Here is a 22713-nt window from a genome sequence, read left to right as displayed (position 1 = left end):
TAGGTCTAACACAAAACTTATTTTCACTATGATCAAGGAGGCTTTCAAATGGATGATTCAAAAGGTTTAAGAGAAACTCCGTTTCTGGGTTAAAAAACCTGAGTCATAATGGGAAGAGGGTCTTGGCTAGTTCCTGTAAAGCCCCCAGGGATGTTGCTTAGTGACTCCCCAAAAGACCAACTAAAACATGTTGAGTAAGTTAAGCTAAATAAAGTAGAAGTACAACTATAGAGGAAAACACTACCTTGACAGGGTGGTGTTTTATTAGAGTAGATGACGAGGTGATATTTATAGGCCATAGGAGTGTGGGTTCAAGTGGGTACGTAGGCCTTTCAAGGCCAGTAACTGATTAGAATAGGTAAAATCCATGACATAAGTACTGAGGATTGAGGGACACTTTTAGATGAGGGCCTTGAAGTGAGTCTTCATAAGTAAACCGCTATTTAATAAACAGCTATCTGCCCAGGTGAGAAATCTATTGTCTGAAAAGAGAATTGTTTGCTCACACAAATTGGTTTGCAGAAATTTCCTGAAGCAAACAATAAAGTTATTTATTGGTTTACCATCCTACCTTCCTGAAAAAATAATATGAAATAAATTTTTAAATCATGTTGACATAGACAGTCTCAGGTTTTATTTCTAATAGTTAAGCTAATGTAAATACAGGTAGTCTAAAGTTTCTATGTACTGTTGATTAACACTATCCAGCGAAGATATTACTTTTATTTACTATGAGCTTCAGCTGAAAATCTAAAACAAACAAACAAACAAACAAAAAACTTAATTTCTTCTCTTTAATGAGATTATTGTAGCTGTGATAATCAGCGGGCTGTGCGTATGTGAGGAGTGTGCTTACTCTGTCAACATATTCCAAAACATCTTCTCTAAAATTTCAATTTTGAGTGAATGGGAGAACTGTTACATTGTTTAAGTCTTTTATTACTTAAATCCTATATTACTTCAATTGATTGCTCTGTATTTTTATGGCCAAGTTTTTGATATGTTGTCATGAATTTAAATGAAAAATCTGTTCAGCATGAAAACAGGAGTATTTATTTTCCAAAAGGATTCTCCACCATATGTCATTTACAGAACAGAGTCAATTCTTCAGGGCATAGACGTGTACATTTCCTTCTGTTGGTGTGGAAGTAGGCAAAATGCCGATGATTATACATTCTTCACAGGATTCTGTGCAGCTTCAGGTAAAACTGTTAAGATGCAGAAAAATAAAAATAAGCTGCTAGAGATTCATAATCACAAATCGGGAAATAAAAATAGAATCATTGCTTGAATTTCATATTTCTCTCTAGGGAATTAAAAGCAGTATATAAACATTGTTTACAAATGTCGATATAGTCCTATGCTGATTCCATATGTGAGCAATTGACCTTCTGTCGAAGTCACTGTTGCATTTGTTTTTCAGACTGGAAAGTACTTGTCTGCCAGAAATTTTGATTTCTTCATCTGAAATGAGGGGATAATATATCTGAAAGCATATATATTTTCTAGCATGAAAACATTGCTTTTGTATTCTGACTAATATATGACTGAAAAAAACTCATATTTAAAAGAATCTAGGGAACAAGGTGCCATATCCAAGATAAATTGTACGATAAGTACATATTCCATGAATTTATACCAAATAAATATTTCACAAATAATAATAAAGGAACTATTTTACAGCCTCATTCCCACAACTAATAGCAATGGTGCACACACACTCATATGTGACTATATATACATATATATATATACATGTATATATATACATGCATACATAGTATAGTATAGTATAGTATATATACATAGTATATACATATATACATAGTGTATATATATATATATATATATATGTATATATATGTATATATAGTCACATATTATATATAAGGAGAGATGGTTCCATGCATATCATTAGCACTGTCTTCATCGTCATCAGTACCACCATAGAGCTGTTACTTCTTTTTTATATATGATCATGTGTGTATGTGCATGTGTATTCCAGGTACAATCGAGAATTTCTGCATCATTTCAAATATGCTGTTCTCTTATTACCAGATCAGTAAAAGGTAGTTTATGAATTATAAAATTATACACATAGACATCTTCTACTTTTTCAATATTCATTAAAGCTCAAAAAATATTTGGATTTCCATTCAAAACTCTTCCCTATCTCTTTGTCTATCTTCTTTAATTTTCACTGTTGCTCAATAGCTACCTTTTTGTCAAACAAATTCCAACATTAGGCTGCCCAACCTTGGTCTCAGAGTAGTCATACATATTACCGTATTAAGGCCTTGTCCTCCCTAAAGTCTTGACCACAAAAAAAAAAATGTAAGAAGGAAAAATACCGCAAATGTCAAATAAAGGCCCATTCTATAGTGTAATTGGTAAAGCTCTGAACTGATCGTCCTAACCCATTATAAGGTAATCAAGCAACTGAAGAGATTGGAAAGTATTATAAAAACTTTATTGCAATTAATCTTCATGGTCATTAGTCTATAGGAAGGTACTGTGTAATCGTACCCCTCTTTTTGTTTTCTCTTTAATGCCATATTTAAATATAAACTGATGGAATTCATGAGATATAAAGTGACATAAAAACAATGTTCTTCTGGCTTTCCAGTGGATCTTATTTCATCTAGGAAGTACATTTCCTCCATATGTATGTGATAATTATAGTCTCATAATTTGGATTTATTGAAGCTTGTTTTTAAGGAGCTTTGGGGCTGATAGCAGGGTCTCCTTTTCCTCTTGTATTTTCATTTGACCAGCTTTATTGTCTGTGACTTCCCCACATTACTAACATAATTACTGTGACCAGTGCTTTGATTGTTCAATATAAATGTGGAAAGAGATGAGTCATATTATTAGATAAAACACTGGAGACAACATATTATTAAATAAAGATATATTAATCAGCCAGGAAAAAAGTCGTAATACTCCTGGAGGGTCATTTCCAATAGTTGATATAATTATCATTGCAATGGCCATATAAATGAGCAAAAAGCTAAAATAAAAGAAGAAAAAACCAGAATAGCTTAATAGTAACTTTTTGCTTTGATTACACTTGAATTTTGTTTATTTAATACTATATACAAGTATCATTTTTGTTAAATGGCATTGATAGGACACTCATGATGAAGTAGAAAATTTAGAAGAAATATTTGAAGACCACACTTACAACATCATTAACTAAACTTAACTCAAATGCCCAAGTGTAGACTTGACCAGTAATATACCTATGAAGGAAGCTGGAAAACAATCTGAATGACACATATTTAGATTTGAACAGAGGCAGAGAAATATCATGTTCTTGGAAAAGACTCAAAATAATAAATGTGTCATTTCTCCTTAAATAAACTATATCTTTCATGGTATTACAAAACAGTATTTTTGGTGTTTACTTTCCCGGAGTTAGGTAAGTTGACTGAAATTGACTCAGAGGGGTAAAGAAGCAGAAATATGAAGTCAAGGTATCTGTAGGACAATGCTCTCCCTAAAGGCTCCAAGAGAGGATCCTTCCCATCTTTGTTTTTTTTTTCTTCCCTCTTAGCTTCTGATGTTGGCAGTAATCCGTGATGCTCCTTGTAAATGCATCCCTCTAATCTCTACTCTCTTCACACAAGCGTCCCTTCATATGTCTGAGCTTTCACATTGGCCTCCTCCTCTGCATGTCTATATTTCTTCTTTTCTTATAAAGACACCAGCCATATTGTATTAGGTCTCGTCTTAACCAGGTTACATCTATGAAGATCCTATTTCCAAATAAGGGCACAGTCCTGGAAACTGAGGGTTGGAATTTCAGTGTATTTTGCGGTGACACAATTCAAACCACAGCACCATCCTAATGTTTCACTCACTAATGAATTAATATGTATTGTTACATTTACATGGTGACTTTCTTTTATTTAAAAAAATTTTTTTTAATGTTTATTTATTTTTGAGACAGAGAGAGACAGAGCATGAACAGGGGAGGGGTAGAGAGAGAGGGAGACACAGAATCTGAAGCAGGCTCCAGGCTCTGAGCACAGAGCCCGACGAGGGGCTCAAACTCACAGACCGTGAGATCATGACCTGAGCTGAAGTCTGACGCTTAACCGACTGAGCCACCCAGGCGCCCCTACATGGTGACTTTCTAAATTATACTGTGTTGTATAGTTTGGTCCACCAAGAGGACCAAATGGAATCACCTACCTTAATCAGTTCTACTATGTTGCCTAAGCAGTGAACGCCATTGATGCTCAAATACAAGAATACCTTTCATTTTACCTGTAGAAGAAAAGTAATAGAATCCACCTTTGTTCATTTCCTGTTTCTCTCTTTTTATCCTGACTTCTCTTTTTGTTGTTCTTGCTATGTCTGGTTATTGGTGTAGGAGCAGAAAATGTTTCCTTTATTCTCTTCTGGGTTCTTTGGCTGGTCTAATAATTAAATTGACATAAAACAGATTAACACGATAAAAACAAATTTAATTTTGTACTTATAGGAGCCCCACCAAAAATATGAGCCTCGAGGGAATAACCAAGCAGGCAGATTTTTTACATTTTAGACAGAAAAACAAAAACAAAAAAATTGTGAAGAACTGATAAAACAAAGAAGTTGGGGTATGGGGTGGTAAATTAGTGAGGTATTAACAAGTGTTGTTGGCATAGCCTCTTTGGCCTTAAATTTCCTATTTTTCATAGTAAGGATGTTTTCTGCCTTCCTGGTACAGGGAAGGTGCCTTTCATATGGGAGGTTTATTTCCTACTTTTACCGAGACAAAGAATGGTCAGAGTGTCCTTCTTGCACTGGCTGTTTTGTAAGTAACTTTAATTCAAAATAATCATTATGCTAAAATGGCATATCATGGGGTAACATATTCTGCCCTCCTTTATAGTCAGTTTTGGTTCTAATTCTGATTAGTGCATGGCCACTGAACTACTCTCCACTGTTATAGCAATGGTTAATTTCTTCAGGACAATGTTGAATAGAAATAGGGAAGGGGAACAGCTTTGCCTTATTCTTAATCTCAGGTAAAAAAAAAAAATCTCAGGTGAAGAGTTTTTAACATATCATAATTTAGTATGATGCTAATGGAAATGTTTACAGATGACTTTTGACGGGTTGAGGAAGCTATTAACTATTCCTAGCTTGCTGAGAATTCTTAAAAATTAATGCTGAATTTTGACATTTTTTTTCTTCTATGTATATGATTATATGTTTGTCCTTGCACATTGTTATTTTGGTGAATGAGACTGATTTTTTTTTCAAATGGTGATTTTACTTTTCATTTAAGATAATATTTTATTACGGGACGCCTGGGTGGCTCAGTCGGTTAGGTGGCTGACTTCAGCTCAGATCATGATCTCATGGTTCATGGGTTCGAGCCCCACGTCAGGCTCTGTGCTGACAGCTCAGAGCCTGGAGCCTGCTTCAGAATCTGTGACTCCCCCTATCTCTCTGTCCCCTTCCCAGCTCATGCTCTGTCTCTGTCTCTCAAAAATTAAATAAACGTTCAAAAAAATTAAAAACAAAAGATAATATTTTATTACTTCTAATGCTTTTCACAGAGGTGGAAGCTGGAACTGATTAGTGAGTATTTTAAGAGATTTTGCACATTAATTTTTTAAAAAGGAAAATACATTAATATAATTTTAAAACTATGTTAAAATTCCAATTTTGAGTTGATAGAACAGCAAATGAAGTCTACAGTATGGAATACAAACTTTAGAAACTTTTCAATATAGAAAAAAATGAAAAGAACTAGAAAGAGAACAGGAGAAACAGATATACAATATGAGAGGGATGGAATAAAACACGAGTATGCACATCAAAAACAAAAATCTAAGAGATTTAAATACTATTCACATACAAACAGAGACAATATAAAAGAAAATTTCATGAGCTGTTTTTTTTTAACATAGCTGAATTTGTGTATCAGAATGTGAACTAGATTTCTGACTACATTAATAAAAATAGACCCTTTTCTAAAAATATCTTATAACCTTTAAAATACAATGATAACAAAAATATATCTACAATAATGACGCAGGATTAATATTTTGATTTCTGTAGTATAATATGTCTGGATAGCCTTAAACTTTTTTTTTTTTTTAATCTAACATCTAGAGGTTGGAAGAACTCTCTGTTGGGATTCGAAAAATATTTTCATACAAAATTTTATGCTCTGTATTTGTAAAAATGGAAAGTTTTTAAAAGTATTATATCTCCATTTGAAAAAAAATAAATGGTAAAAAAGGAACATGTGAATAACATTAACCAAAATAAGGGACTAAAAAATAAGATTAAAAAATGATTGAAAGTACTATTTATGACTACATAAATTTAACTAAAACTATGGTTACTGTATTGAATAGAATTAAAAATATTTTTGCAAAGATATATGATTAAAGTATTATAGTATTATGGGACTTATCACAGATTAAAAAATAAATAAGAGAATAATTTATTTCTTAATGCTTAACCTTAGTACATTTAGTGCTTTTACTTGTTTACATTATAAATGAGAATTATTTATTTGAAATATTGAAAGACATGAAATATATGAAGCTCCATTTAAAAATAAAAACAGCAGCTAATATAATTACAAGTATTAAAAGTGTTGTAAGCTCATAAAAGCTTTATGAAAAAGGTAAAAGCTCTATGTCATTTCTCACAATAAATACAAACCATATAATTTTCCTAAAAGAGATGTAAATCAAAATTTTTTTTTTTTTTTAAATTTTTTTTTTAATGTTTTTTATTTATTTTTGGGACAGAGAGAGACAGAGCATGAACGGGGGAGGGGCAGAGAGAGAGGGAGACACAGAATCGGAAACAGGCTCCAGGCTCCGAGCCATCAGCCCAGAGCCTGACGCGGGGCTCGAACTCATGGACCGCGAGATCGTGACCTGGCTGAAGTCGGACGCTTAACCGACTGCGCCACCCAGGCGCCCCTGTAAATCAAAATTTAACAAGGGAGAAGTCATTCTTAAACTATATGATTCGCATTGCTTAAAAAAATATATGTTTGAAGATATATTGAGACATACTGTGAAAAAAGAAAGTGAAAAGAAAGTGGACCTGATATCAATGTGCAAAGAATTCATAACAACATTGCATTAAACATGCATCAATGTATTGATAAAAGCCTGAGAGGGCGCTGTGATGCACTGTTATTGATTCTTATAGACATATTAATGCTAGAATGTCAAATATATAAATTAGGCAATTTATAGTAAAAAAAAAAAAAAAGGAACTGGCAGACATGAAATGAAATGTAAGCCTTTCCACATTAAAAGGCTTTCTGGGGCACCTGGGTGGTTCAGTTGGTTAAGCGTCTGACTTTGGCTCAGGTCATGATCTCACGGTTCAGAAGTTCAAGCCCCGCGTTGGGCTCTGTGCTGACGGCTCAGACCCTGGAGCCTGCTTCCAATTCTGTGTCTCCCTCTCTCTCTCTGCCCTCTCCTGTCTGCATTCTGTCTCTCTCTCAAAAATAAATAAACATTAAAAAAAAAAAAAAAAAAAAAAAAAAAAAAAAAAGCTTTCTAAGTTGCCCATGCTTTTCTAGTGACCTGTTTGGTAATGGAGTATAGGAAAGGGTGTCCAGACTTTGTAGATAAGCACAGTATTGAACCAGATCTCAGTGTTGAGTTTGATAGAAATAAAGCACAGACCACATATTTAATTCTAAAGTTGGTAAAACCTGAGTCCCCTTGAAAATACGACCAGCATAAAAGGAGAGAAAAGAAATGTGATTAAAACTGGGGTATATGATTGGATCAATTGTTTCAGACTGATTAAAGATTACTCCTAGAAGATAGTTTTAAAGTTTGGCTTTATGGTTTCCTTCATCTTTCAGTCTGATTTAAAACATCACTTTAAATGACTCTGCAGAGTATAAAAATATCAAATCATTGTGTGGTACACCTGAAACTAAAATAATGTTGTATGTCAATTAGACTTCAAGAAATAAATGACTATTTTTAAATATTAGAATAAAATCAATTCATATGTCCATTTCTTATTTTAATTGACTTCTACAAAAATATTAAAAAGTAAAATTAAAGCAACTCGAGTTGGCAAAAATAAGCTCTCTTCTTTTGGGTGGAAATGGATAGTGAAAACAGTAAGATAAACCTAAAGGCAGTTTATTTCCACAAATTGGAGCTTCTTTTTAAGCTTCAGAGAAGTCACTGAAGAATTTTAATTAAGGAGTCAACAGTGACAAATTTGTGCCATCAATTGGACACTCAAGACAATATAGAAACATACTTCTCAAGTTACAATGAGTATATAAATAACCTGGGATTTTATTAAAATGAAGATTTAATAGAGCTTAGAGTGAAGCCCAATAGTCTGAATTTCTAATGGATTAAATTAACAAAGATGAGGAGGAAAATTTTGGTTACTTTACTGCATATGTATTCACAAGCATAGGCAAACACATATTGTTTAAACTATCACTCTGGTAAGAAAAAACATGTATTTTAGAAGACATTTTTTTTTTAGATTCAGATTGATTTATTATTATAATAATAATAGAATCTTTTGACTGTACGTAACTCTATATTCCAAACAGCTAGAAACTTTTGAGTAGTAATTGTTCACCATCTAATAACATTTTTCCTGGATATCTAATGCACTTTTGGACAAAATAGCTGCCTTCCAGTGATTTCCAATTTATCCAATTTTCCAGCATCTTGTCTACCCACACAATGACAGATTACTGTTTCATTCTGTCTACTCTGAACAGCTAAGCCAATTGTTTTCAATCTTTTTTTTTTTTTTTTTTCCTTCAGCAGTCTTTCTCTTAAAACCTTTAGAGTGGTTCCTGGAGGGATTTCTTTTTAAATCTCTCTTTAAATGTTTATAGATAGACTTCTCTCATCATCCAGAGTAACCGACAGACAGATAATGATAATTTCCTTTGCATTAGGGCAAGTTCTATTGTTTCCTTCATCTTGGCAGTCTGATTTAAAACACCTTTATAGATCTGATAACTTAGTTTAGAGGTTCAGAAAATTTAGGGACACAGGGTTTCCATGTCTATTTGGTAAATTATTATTACGTATTATTAACCTATCTAAACTCTGTGGTCTCCTTAAAATAACAAAATGGAAATAGTGAATACTATGTACAACAAGAGTTTTCTTAAGAAGAGATCTGCTTCAGCAGTTGGTCGGTAATTTAATGCAAAATCGTCGATAGTTCCAAATGCTGTTTAGGAATGAGTCTGAGCAGGGAAATTATAAAGTGGGAGTTCTCCCTACAGAACATCAATAATCACCTACTGATTTGGGGATGGACCAGTCTCCATTATGCCTCCAAAGGCTATCACCTGACAATTCAACTACTTTTCCTGCTTCTAAGGAGGAAGTGTGCCGGGTGATTCCATTCTCCTATGCAAATTTCCAGAAAGCCCTTATAAAGATTTACATTAAAATTACATGATATCATGGGGCGCCTGGGTGGCTCAGTCAGTTAAGCGGCCAACTTCGGCTCAGGTCATGATCTCACGGTCCCGTGAGTTCGAGCCCCACGTCCGGCTCTGGGCTGACAACTCAGAGCTTGGAGCCTGTTTCAGATTCTGTGTCTCCCTCTCTCTGACCCTCCCCCGTTCATGCTCTGTCTCTCTCTGTCTCAAAAATAAATAAACGTTAAAAAAAATAAAAATAAAATTTAAAAAAAATTACATGATGTCAAGTGCTAGCCATTACTTTTTTGTTCAATGATAGCCTCTCAGAAAAATATTTGATGAGATCTCTAATTGATTTAATTATTGAACAATGCAGTCAATATTGTTTATCATATATCAATACTTTTATGTGGCTTTGTAATGTTCTGTGAAGTAGATAGTGCAACAACCCATTTGAACAAACACTATATTCTTTCCAAGTGACTTATCTAAGGTCACTGAAGAAACCACAATATTAACTTCTTGACTCTTGGCCCACTGTCATATCTAATAAAGTATTTTTTAATTAAAAATATCCATGGGACAGGGGTACCTGGCTGGCTCAGTCAGTTAAGTGTCCAACTCTTGATTTCGGCTCAGGTCATGATCTTGGGGTTTTGTGAGCTCAAGCCCCGCATCAGGCTCCGTGCTAACAGTGCAGACGCTGCTTGGGATTCTCTGTCTCCCTCTCTGTCTGCCACCCCCCACCCCGACTCATGCTGTCTCTATCTCTCTCAAAATAAATAAATAAAAGTAAACAAAATTAAAAAATAAATACAAATAAAAATTAAAAATATCCCTGGGAAAGATATTTTAAACAGATATTACCTCATATTTAGGAAATATTAACTCATGTGAGAGTTATTAAGACTCATCTGATGATACAAGTTGATTCTTCTTTTGGACCCTATAGAATGACCCTCATAATTCTCTTGAATATATCTATATCTATATCTATATCTATATCTATATCTATATCTATATCATCTATATCTGTATCATCTATATCTGTATCATCTATCTATCCAATAATACTTATGATCAGCTTATGGTAACACTTTAGATAGATGCTCTATTTATTACTAATTACATTTATCTTAGCTTCTTATTCATACTGGAATATCTCCTTGTAGCTGTTTGCTCAAAAGTTGACATGATGGAAGTGTTTAATCTTGGTATCATATGCTCTAAAATACAAAAATACCTGTATTTTTATTTCAGACAGTTTAATAGTTGAGCAAATGTTATATATCCATGGACCTACTATACCTAATACAGGCATGGTTTAGGCAAATTCATAATGTATAAAAATCATGGGAAGTCATATGAACATTCCATATTTTTACTTATGAAAAAATATCATATTATCTATTTTGTGAACATTCAGGCATATACCTTACTAAAAGCTTATGAGAATTAATAACTAATGTCCCCTATGCTCAGAGTTTGTACTAATATAAAAGCAAGATAAAGTGATAGAGAAAAAAGGATAGAAATAAAGAATGCTATCTTTAAAAACTAGAATATATAAATTGTCCTACTTGTCTATAGTTTCAAAACATCAGCATATCTTAACAATCAACATATATAAAATACCAATGACATTTATATGTACCATTGGAATACAAATAAATGCAAGGTAATATTTTCTTCATGATACTTTCACAAATTTTATCACAGGTTTTATGGTGTATTAATTTAAGATATTGAAATTATTATCCACTATAATGCTGGTTGCAACATAGCTAAAGGATTTTAAACACTTTGTAAAAAACCCATTGGAGAAAATGCAAATGGAAATTGTGTCTTACGAGCAAATTTCTAATGGAAAAGCTCATCTGATGAAATGTAAATTTGAACCATTACAAAATTATGGCCTCTGAAAATTGTTTTCCCCAAAGACACTCTTTTCTTAGAGGTTTCATTGTCATTTGTAATTTCTGACAGCCTCTTTTTAGCAAACAAGTGGAAGTATGTGAATTAACTACTATAACTAACCTACAAGTGTAAATGATTTCCCTCGTAACTTTGTAACTGAGAATATATATCCTTATAAACTATTGTGTATGATATCACCTTTAACTTTTGAAAACTAATTTAAACTCAGAGAAAAAAAAAAGGAAGTGAAATTTTGTTTCCATTATGACATTTCTGTGTTATTTTTAACTTTTAAAATATCTTTTATAATATTACTTCATAATATTTATACAGTTTATAATACATTATAGAAATATGTGTTGATTGAGTGTTGGAGATAAAAGCTAAAACTTCTGACAAATGTATTTTACTTGGAAATTCAGTCAATACATTATCAGACATGTATTATATACATGGCAAGATTATAATGTCAACCAATGTGACTTTGTGTAGAGCACACGGGATTTTGAACACCAGTGAATAGTTGGGAAAATATAAGGTAAAATTATACAATATTAGTGTGGATAATACCAGAAGGTCATGGTTCTTCTTGACATACAATCGGTAGAAAATACTTTTTTTTTCTTTTAAATAATGTAGTTATAAGATGTCAGGGGATGAAAAAAAAGGAAAAATTGTCACTTTTAAATAACTTGAGAATGTTGGCCTTTTCAAAATTGTAGTTGTTTCAAAATGTGTTTTAATTCTTAGCAATCATCTTTATACTAGCAGAGTTATTGCCTGGGGCTCCTTGAATTAAAATAAACAAGTCAGAGATAAATACTTTCCAGATTTAAAATGTTTTAAATTATCATATATATATATCATATATCATCATATATGATATCATATATATCATATATATGATATCATATATATCATATATATCATATCATATATATCATATATCATATCATATATATCATATATATCATATATATCATATATATCATATATATCATATATAATATCATATATATCATATATATCATATATATCATATATATCATAAATTATCATATATATCATATAATATGTCATATATATCATAAAATGTTTTAAATCATCATATATATCATATATCTACCTCCCGTGCTCTTTATTCATTCTCCTTCCAGCATATGTCTCTATTCTCTTTTTCTTTCAACTTTTGTGTTTTTTCTTGTCTTTCTGTTCTTATCCTTTCTCATTCTTTCTCTTTTATTTTCTTGCCTTATTCTGTTCTTTTTTTTTTGTCTTCCCTTGCTTTTCATTTCTTTCCTCTTTGTTGTTTCTCCCAATACATTCTGAATCCCAAAGATTATATTTGAGATGAACATCTTCTGGTCTAGGGAATAGGTGAACAGCACACATACGGAATTTCTAGAGACCCTCTTTACTTACAAATATTTCTAAGAACCAGTGATCCATTAATCCAATGTCATTATTATGATATTTTACATTCCAGTTCTCATTTTTGTGTGGATTTGTATTTTATTTTATATTTTAAAATTTATTTATTTATTTTGAGAAAGAGAGAGTGGGGGTGGGGCAGAGAGAGGGTGAGAGAGAATCCCAAGCAGCTTCTGCACCCGCAGCATGGTTCCAATGTGGGGCTCCAGCCCATGAACCATGAGATCATGACCTGAGCTGAAATCAAGAGTCAGGACCTTAACTGACTGAGCCACCCAGGCGCCCCTGGCTTTTGTATTTTAAAACATGCATTAGTAATAGTCCACTTTGGATGATGTAATTACTCACTCACTTGCATAAGCCCGAAATTTAGAATCCACTCTTGATCCGTGACTTTCCTGTGGACCTCTGCCAAATCCATTTCAAGCCTACTGATTTAATCTCCTAAATAATATGCAACATGCTTACTTGTCTCTGTCTGAAACCATCAACTTAATTCATAAGTGGGAAAAAAATCACAACCCTTGGGACCTTGGCTTCAGTCATTGAGGATGATGACATCACTACTGAAATGAGAAAACATGAGGAAGGTTGGTAGCTGACGTCCACGGAAAATTTATCTCCAAAAATATTTTCCCTGCTTCTACCTCCCGTGCCCTTTATTCATTCTCCTTCCAGCAGATCCTACTATGGTGGAAATTTAGCCATTTCACTCCTCTTTTTCAAATCATTCAATGGATCCCAATGTCCCTTGAAATACAAACTCTACATCTCAAACTACAAAGCCATGAATAATTTGAGTTATCTGTATTTTTTTAATTTACAGAACAAAACTCTTTTTTTATTTTTAAAAGTTTATTTTTAAGAGACAGAGACAGAGCATGAGCGGGAGAGGGGCTGAGAGAGAGGGAGACACAGAATCGGAAGCAGGCTCCAGGCTGGGGCTGTCAGCACAGAGCCCAACTTGGGGCTCGAACTCATGGACCTTGAGATCATGACCTGAGCTGAAGTCAGATGCCCAACTGACTAAACCACCCAGACGCTCCTGGGGCAAACTCTTAATTCCCCAAATATTCCAAGTTTTGTCCGATTTGAGGAATTGTTCCTCCAACTTCATTTTCTCTTTACCAACTCCTCACAGCTCAGACTACTGCTTAAATCATGCTGCCTTAGTGAAGCCCTCTCTACTCTTCTAAGTGGTCTCCTCTACTGCTTTTCTGAGACCATGTTTTGTATTCTGTGAACCATTTTTGATAACTGGGAATAATTTTATTTATGTGTGTGTTTATTTTCTCTAAGTCCAGTACGATGACGCAATTCCTCTTTCTGCAAATGTATGTCTGATGCTAGCACAGTGCCTGGTGGGCGAAAGTATTAGCTGAATATTTGCTAATGAATGAATACAAATATTTAATTAATTTGTGGTTGCATTTTGACAGAAGCTATCTTAATTACAATGTGTTTCTGGGTGTACTTCTCTAAACTTTTGCTTAAATTACAGCTTGAGGTATTCCTGCTGTTATTATTTTTCTTGTAGGGAATGACCTTCATAAATTACATACCCTATAATTGTATGAAGATGAAGATTTCCAGTTTTGTCTTTGAGTATTAGGTATACACGTTATTTTATGTATCGAGATAAATATTTTCACTTACCATGTGGATTGTTTTAATGTTTATTTATTTAGTTTGAGAGAGAGAGCTAGCACGAGACAGGGAGGGACAGAGAGAGAGAGGGAGAGAGAGAAAATCCTAAGCAGTCTCTATGCTGTCAGTACAGAGTGGGGCACGGGGCTTGATCCCACAAACCCCATGAGATCATGACCTGAGCTGAAAATAAGAGTCAGATGCTTAACCTACTAAGCCACCTAGGCATCACCCATGTAGATTTTTATAGTCATATAGGAACTTTTCTTTATGAGTTTAAAAACAAGGAATAATAGTTAATTTGTTCTTTGGGGGAAACAAGATTTTTACCCCTTTTGGAATTTAAAGTTTTCTACAAATAACATTTTCTCCAGCCATATAGTCTGTAATTCATTTTTTGAATTTTCTTTCTTACTCTCTTGCACAGACTCATCTGTATACAAATATGCATTTTCCTCATGTTTCAGGGAAGGGCTATTATGTAGACATTACCATATTGATTTTTTTTCTTTAGACCTGAACTATCAGTATGATTCTTAGTTTATTGCCAATATCTTTTTCTAAGTATCACCTTGGTATTACTAGTTTTTTCTACTTATGTAGAATAGAAATTCAATGCCCAATCAATTGTATTGTTAAAAGGTCATAGAAGACAGACATTTAGATATTCAAATTTTAACTTCATTGGAAATAGATTTTTATCAAGGATAGTTAGTGACTCCATTCCATATGATGCTAAAAATTAATTAAGAAAAATTAGGTTCGGGTACCTAGATGGCTCAGTCAGTTAAGCTCCTGATTTCGGCTCAGGTAGTGATCTCACGGTTGGTTAATTTGAGTCCCGCCTCGGGCTCTGTGCTGACAGCTCAACTAACAAGATAACTAACTTCTATTTATCCTTCTTATAGTAGTTCAAATAAAACTCTTAAAAAAGCCTAACCTGACTCTTACTGAATTCAGTGACCAGGATATTTTCCTGCCTTTGCCCCTTTATAATACATGTAATAATTACTCAATAATGTAATCTAATAATTCTATACTAATAGCTAATATATCTAATCTCCCTCCAACTTTTTTACCAGTTACTTAAAATTGTCTTTTACAGATTTTTAAAGAACAGCACAATTTCCTACTTCACATTTGGTCAGTAGTTCATTATATCCTTGTCTCTCTCTCTCTTTATAATCTTTTACTTATTTATTTTGAGAGAGAGAGAGAGAGAGAGAGAGAGAGAGAGAATGAGCAGAGGATGGGCAGAGAGAAAGAGGCAGACAGAGAGAATCCCAAGTGAGGTTCCATCTCAGAAACCGTGAGATCATGACCTGAGCCCAGATCAAGAGTCAGACAGACACTTAACCAACTGAGTCATCCTGCACCCCATCCTTTTGTCTCCTTAACAATATTTTAAGCAATATTGACTTCATGAGAGCTCAGATCAGTTGTTATTATTGAGTAGGATATTCTACATCCTGAATTTGTTTGATCGTTTCCTGTTAGTGTTAAGTAACTTGCCCCTATCTTGCCTGTTTTGCAACCTTACTGGATGTTAGATTCACAGGCTTCATTACTTTATGTTAAACAATTTTGCAAGAATATTTCGTAAGTGATGTATTATTTACCATATCAGAAAGCACATGCCGGGTTGTCCCGTTATTACTGATGCTAAGTTACATCTGTCACTCAGATATAGTAAACTTAAAATTTTCTTTTGCAATTTCTAAGTCATCGGTAGGATAATGCTTGGGCTTTATGCCATCATCTGTGCTTATTCACTGCATTTTTGAAGTCACCATATCTACTTCATAATTAAGCCATCTGAATTAAAATTAAATGAAAATAACTGGTTTCATAGGGCAGCATTCATTGTTAGGGCTCTTTCACTCACCCAACAGCTGTCGCCAAACTCTACTGTTAGGCTAAATGAAGACTTTTTGAGAAAATAGGGGAGATATCAAAGGCTCCAAAAAGGATCTCTAAAAAGTAGGGCAGCTGGAAGGTGTTGTCTTGGAGACTCTAATCGGGTCAGGGCTTCACCATGACTAAGGCTCTCTCATGTCTGTTGCCATATGGGTGCAAAATCATTCTGTCCTACTGTTGGACAATTTAATTTTCTTCTTAGGAGGAAGACAATCCACCAGTAATCAAATCAGAGGGGAAGGATGCTTTCTTTTCCTTTCTTAGCCTCACCATTAAACCTATAAAGAATGAATCTGGTTGATTTGTCTTGGGCCTGCCATGGCTACAGAGATTTGCTCAGCCTTGGTCGTGTAGGAGTGAATAGTAGTGGCACTGGGTCAGGCTGAGAATCATGAGTCTGTGGCCATTGTTAGAAACCAGGCAAGGAATTATTATGAACTGGAAAGTTACCTCAATTTGGGTCTACCAGAAGTTGTAAAGAGTGTCATTTTATATGGCTATAAAATTCAAAAAGGGAAGAAAGTTTAATCATGAAAACAATGTATTTTTTTTAACCAGAGCTTGAGCTCAATTATGTCTTTTATATCTTTTAATATACTGAGAAATGCTTTTTCCTCAAGTAATAAGTGATTAACTACTAAAAAGACTTCAGGGACTGGTTCAGCTCATATAAATGGACGTATGGATTCACTAAATGAAACTTAGTTTATTGTGGGAAATAGCTATCATTAGAAATAAAGCTTATTGGGTAATATATCTTACAATTTTAGATATGATTTTATAAATTATACTAATTTGTATTTTTATCTTATTAATCCAACGAGTAACCTACTCTTATGGTCACTGAATTAATCATGTACAACCTAACATTATTATATCTAGTCAGTGACCATTGGCCAATGAAAGAAAAAAACAAACAAAAAATTCTAGCATATATTCTCTGAAGTTCCTTATGAAAATAAATTATTTCCAGAAAATGATATAGAAAAGAAGAGGTGACAAAATAAAACATATATGTATTTTTTCTAATGTGACAAAATCAAAGTAATTCTTAACTATTTTATCATTTATTTCAATACTGTTAGTAATTACAAATGTATTTGAAAATTCCTAAGAAAGATGCACTATTATAAATTACTGAAATAACATGTGTCAATTTAGTTGGTAGAATATGTTTGCTTCACCAAGTAATTTTGTAAATATTTGTTTTCTTTAAAAGATTGGCAGAACAAAAAAATAACAATTAAATTTTTTGAATCGAACATTTTAATTATAGAAGCAAATAAAACTAGTTTCTAAACTATAGCCTGCTCTACTACAATGCCTGTTTTGAAATGTGAATTTGTTCCAACAGGATGGATATCTTTGGGGACAATTAGAGCACAATGTCGAGATGGGTTTGCTCATGTGAGATTTTGACCTAAGGAAATATTAGGTGAATGCAGAAAAATGCACCCTGCTGAATCAGGCACACAGGAACACACAGAATGCATGGGGTGTGTGTATATGGGTACAGCTCAGATATCTGCCAGCTGCCTCAGTTAACTATGTGTCATGTTAACATGACATGGACATGTCATCTATACATGTTAACATGGACATACATCTATATTGGGGAATACAATAATCTCATTACAGAAAATCTCCCTTCCACTACGTCATAACTCACAAGCTGTAACTGCTCCACGATCCACTTCTATAAGGAAATTTCAGGGTGAAGTGCCATAATTACTGTCGTATTTATTTAACTATTTACTATGTGTAAAACTGTGTTACCATTTTTAATTTTAGGTTTTTTTAAATGCTTATCTATTTTTGAGAGAGAAAGAGAGACAGAGTGTGTGGGGGGAAGGGCAGAGAGAGAGAGAGAAACACACACACAGAATCCGAAGCAGGCTCCAGGTTCTGAGCTGTAGGTACAGAGCCCAACGTGGGGCTCGAACTCAAGAACATTGAGATCATGACCTGAGCAGAAGTCAGACGCTTAACTGACTGAGCCACCCAGGCACCACTAAAAGGTGTTACCATTTTTAGCTAGGTTCCTATCTTTTTCTCTCCCCATCTGTCACTGATAAAGTTGTGTGTTATGCTGTATCTGCATGATTTTTATTGCATATGTGCATGGCCGGCTGATTTTAGGACTGAATACATTGCATTAGAGCAGGACAGATAGTGTATGGGTTTTTAGGAAACGTCCTGACCAAAGCAACAGAATGATCAAAACAATTTCTGAGGAGTTTTAATAATTGAATGTTACCATACATAATTTGATTTTATGTAATGTTTGAAATTAATTATAATGAAGGTTGTAAAGATAGCAATTTGAAATTGCACGTAGGCCTATCTCGAGTCTACTTATATAAATATTCATGCTATATTAGAACTAATTTCCATAAAACATATTATTTATGGATATTAATTATAAACTAAATATGGTATTGTTAAATGGTAGGATATTTTTAATGCTGTTATTTCATTTAAAAGTGTTTAATGTTACATTTGGGTAGGAATTGTGGAATGATTTATAAAATGTTCCGTATTACCTTTGAAAAGAGAAAATAAACATCATCAAGAAGAAAATAATAACATATATGCCTATGTAATTTATACAATGTAAGTAATTTTATTTGAAAATTAAAATAGCAGTTTAAATATATTTACTTATATTTACCTGAACATATTTAGGTAAAGGTTCAATTTCATGTCAAAGTTTCATATCAAAACATCTGATAATCTGCATTACGTTTTTCATAACCAAGAGCTTTTAGAATAATTAATTAACTTTTTTCAACCTCACATTTTTCATTAGAAAATACAAGGTATAAAATTTTAGTGTGACATTAATAAGCACATTTATATGAAATAGAACTAACTGCCATGCTTACCATAAAACATGCATAAACTATGTTCTTTTCTCCCTCTCCCTCTTTCTTATTTTGAAACCACATATTCATTGTGAATATTTTTAAACAAGAATCAAGCTACAGCTCTTGATGAATTATCATAAAGAGGGCCAGGAAAGAGACTGGTAGTAGATAAAAAACATTTGGATGGAAAATAAAAATAGCAGTTAAATGTCTAAAATTCATACTAATATCTGCACCTATAACATAATTTACACCTAGAACTTAGTATGTACAGAATGGTTGAATTTATTTTTACAGTCTTATTCCGGTTTCTGACATCTTATTAAAATTTTGATTTGCCTTCCTAAGCATCTGGTCCTTAAGTAAGGATATGGCACCAGCTTCCTCTTGTTGGAGATTCCTGAGTGCTTCATCTGTCAAAATGATTGGAAGGCACTAATAGCATTTCATAGATGGGGGCCAACAATCCCAGATGTCCTGCAATCCTACACTGCCTCCCCCAATCAAATGTCCCAGTGTATATCCACATGGTGATAATCTGTAACTATTTAGTCAAACAACAAAATCTTTATATGTAGATACTTTCAGAGGGTTTAATATAAATTAAAATTTTCAGGAATATAACCACTATATAAACTAAAGGAAAAATATACCCTGCTCATTCCAGAAACTTCCAAGAGTTTTCAACATTTGCTAAATTGTGTAGCAATGGGAATCCTATTTATGTTATTTGAGTCATCAGTAGAGTACTGTAGCAAGCTGTATTAGCACATCTGTACCTTGTCACATCCAGGATAATTGTAATATTTAAATATATAATGATTTAGTCCACATTAATAGAAAAGGTGTCCACAAAATTCATTTGAGTATTTCAACTTGGGCATTATAGTATCACCAGAAATGTACAGTTCCCAACATACCTACCATTTTTTGTATTAAAATAATAAAAATAATAATGTAGAGACTATTTAATAAAGTTGATACACATGTATATGTGTATGTTGCACATATATACATATGTATATAATGCAATAGTATATCATGCTATTAATATAATAATATATATTTAATTTTTGAAATCTATAAGCATAGTTTGGAAACAAAGTAGTGCCATATTACTGCTAGAATGTCTGCAGCACGTTTTAATATTTTAATCACAATGGGAAGAAAGGCACTAGACATTTTAATCCCTCTTTGTAATTAAAGTTGCAAAGAGCAAATGTTCTTATTTGGGTTAGGAAAAGTAAGTGATACACTTTTAATTTGAATGAGATATCCTGAAAGTCTCCTGAAATTAATTAGGGTTTTCTCAGAGGCCTTCTAGAATGCATGTATCTTAACAAGGTCCCCAGCCCTGCAGGCACTTAGAGAATTCTGAAGCTAAAAAAAAAAAAAAAAAAAAAAACTCCCTCCTTGTCCAAACTTTAGTCAGGAACCTGTGGGTTCTCTTTCCAATTCTAGTTTTAGCAAAGAATAATGGTTACCAATTGATCCAGAATCCCCTCACCCCTGATATTTAATCACTTTGGCCTGTCTTTAGCAAAAATGCATTTTGACAAGAATTCCCCTACCTCTGACATCTCATCAGCTACTCTTTGGCCAAACATTCCCAGCTGTCTTTGGTGTATTTGGGATGGAGTTCAGCGCGTCTCCTTTGTTGTAATAGCCTCTCCAATATTGCAATAGTCCTGAATAAAGTCTTCCTTTCTGTTTCTAACAAGTGTCAGTTGTAAACTTTTCTTTTTAAGAAAATTCAGTCATCTTTCCATGGGGAGAAGAGTCAAGTCAACAAAATGTAAAGTATTTCAAACCATAAAAACCCTGGAAAGGATTATCACACAGGGTATAAAATGCAGAAGGTAGATTTGGCATGTGAATAAAAATGTGCGATTTAAAACTGTATGAAGAACAGTTATGTTCCCAGATCTCCTACCATTACCGAACAGCTTGTTGATGACTCTTCTTTTAGCATAGCAGAGGGTGGGAGATTTATTTTGTAGAGAGGCTTGTAAGATATTACTCATTTGTTTGCTTGTATGCTTTTCTTCAGCAGGGTTCACGGATTAGAAATAGGTAGAAATCACACAGCAGACTTCACTCAGTGAAAAGGTTGGCAACTTGCTGGTGAAAAACAAAATAAATAAAGGTGTGAAAGAGGATAGGTCAGAGATCAGCAAACCTTTTAAGTGAAGGGCCAGGTTGTAAATAGTTTCAGTTTGTGAGCCCTACAGTCTCTAACAAGTACTCAATTCCAACCTTGAGTGCAAAAGCAGCCATAGGTGATACGTAGATGTGGGCTGGTTTCCAGTAAAACTTTTAGAGTTTATTTATTTATTTTGAGACAGAAAGAGAGTGTGTGTACAGGAGGGGCAAAGAGAGAAGGAGAGGGAATCCCAAGCAGGCCCCATACTGTCAGTGCAAGCCAAACCAGGGCCAGGAACGGTGAGATCATGACCTGAGCTGAAATCAAGAGTCGGACGCTTAACCCACTGAGCCACCCAGGCAGCCCAGAACTTTATTTTAAAAATAGCTGGTGGGCTAGAGTTGGCCAAAGAGAGGTAGTCAGCCAATTCTTGTTTTAGTTTACTGAAAATAGAGTGTTTAAATTATTCATAGAGTCCCCCATATCGATTCCCAAATATGACTGCATGTAAGAATCCTAAGAGGAGCAGTTGTAAAGTCGTAATGTCCAGTACCAAGTTTCAGAAATACTGGTATAATCTTAGTTGAGGCCAGGTCGCCAGAACTTTAAAAATCTCCCCCAGGTGATTCTAATGTGAAGCAAGTGTTGAGAACAGCCATAGGCATTTGATGCTCACAAGGATTAAGTATCCACAGGGGGGCTCTCATGGAATGGGGGAAGGCAAAGGTGCCAATGGTTTGGAAGTCTTAATGATATAGGAGAGTAGCTGCAGGGGAACTGTTAATACATGATAAGGGGATAAGAGATTGGTAAGAGATGTGTGTGCTTAAATTACTGACTTCAAAGGAACAGCGGGTTTTGTAATTATTATTTCAGGGACTCGGTAGGCAGCCTCTAAAATTTCCCCATTGATCCATACATTTTAATATTTGTACCCTTGAGGAAACCCCTACCCTTGAGTCCTGGTTGAATTTATTAGCTCACTTCTTTCATATACACTATGACAGAAGCAAGGGGATGTCCCTTCCAGGATTAAGTTGCACAAAGACTGGCTTCCATCTTCGGAGCTCTCTCTCTGTTCCACTCTCTCTCTCATTCTAGGAGAAGCTGGCTGCCATGTTGAGAAATGCTATGTGGAAAAGCCCACATGTCAAAGAACTAATGTCACCCGTTAGCAGCCAGTAAGGAGTTATATCCTACCGAAAACCACATGAGTGAGCTCGGAAATTGATCCTTCTAGTATGTGCCATTGGATAATGGCAGACCTCACCAACCTCCTGACTTTCAGCCTTATGAGAGACCCTTAATTAGAGGATCTAACTAATTATTGCTAAATTTCTTCACCTAGAGAAACTATGGCATAATGAATGTGTGTGTGTGTGTATGTA

General features: G+C 34.0%; 1 long non-coding RNA gene across 1 annotated transcript in view; it reads right to left on the bottom strand.

Moving 5' to 3' along the window:
- Nucleotides 1–1030: 1030 nt before the first annotated feature.
- LOC131508735 (uncharacterized) overlaps nt 1031–22713 on the bottom strand; it is a 40169-nt gene continuing 18486 nt past the window's right edge. The window contains exon 2 of the long non-coding RNA XR_009260126.1: nt 1031–1208. This is a non-coding gene — a long non-coding RNA (uncharacterized LOC131508735). The remainder of the gene's footprint in view (nt 1209–22713) is intronic.

The sequence above is a fragment of the Neofelis nebulosa genome, chromosome 1 (assembly GCF_028018385.1).
Source record: "Neofelis nebulosa isolate mNeoNeb1 chromosome 1, mNeoNeb1.pri, whole genome shotgun sequence".
Classification (NCBI taxonomy): domain Eukaryota; kingdom Metazoa; phylum Chordata; class Mammalia; order Carnivora; family Felidae; genus Neofelis; species Neofelis nebulosa.
The sequence above is the reverse complement of the archived record's forward strand: the minus strand, read 5'-3'. Positions and strand labels throughout refer to the sequence as shown.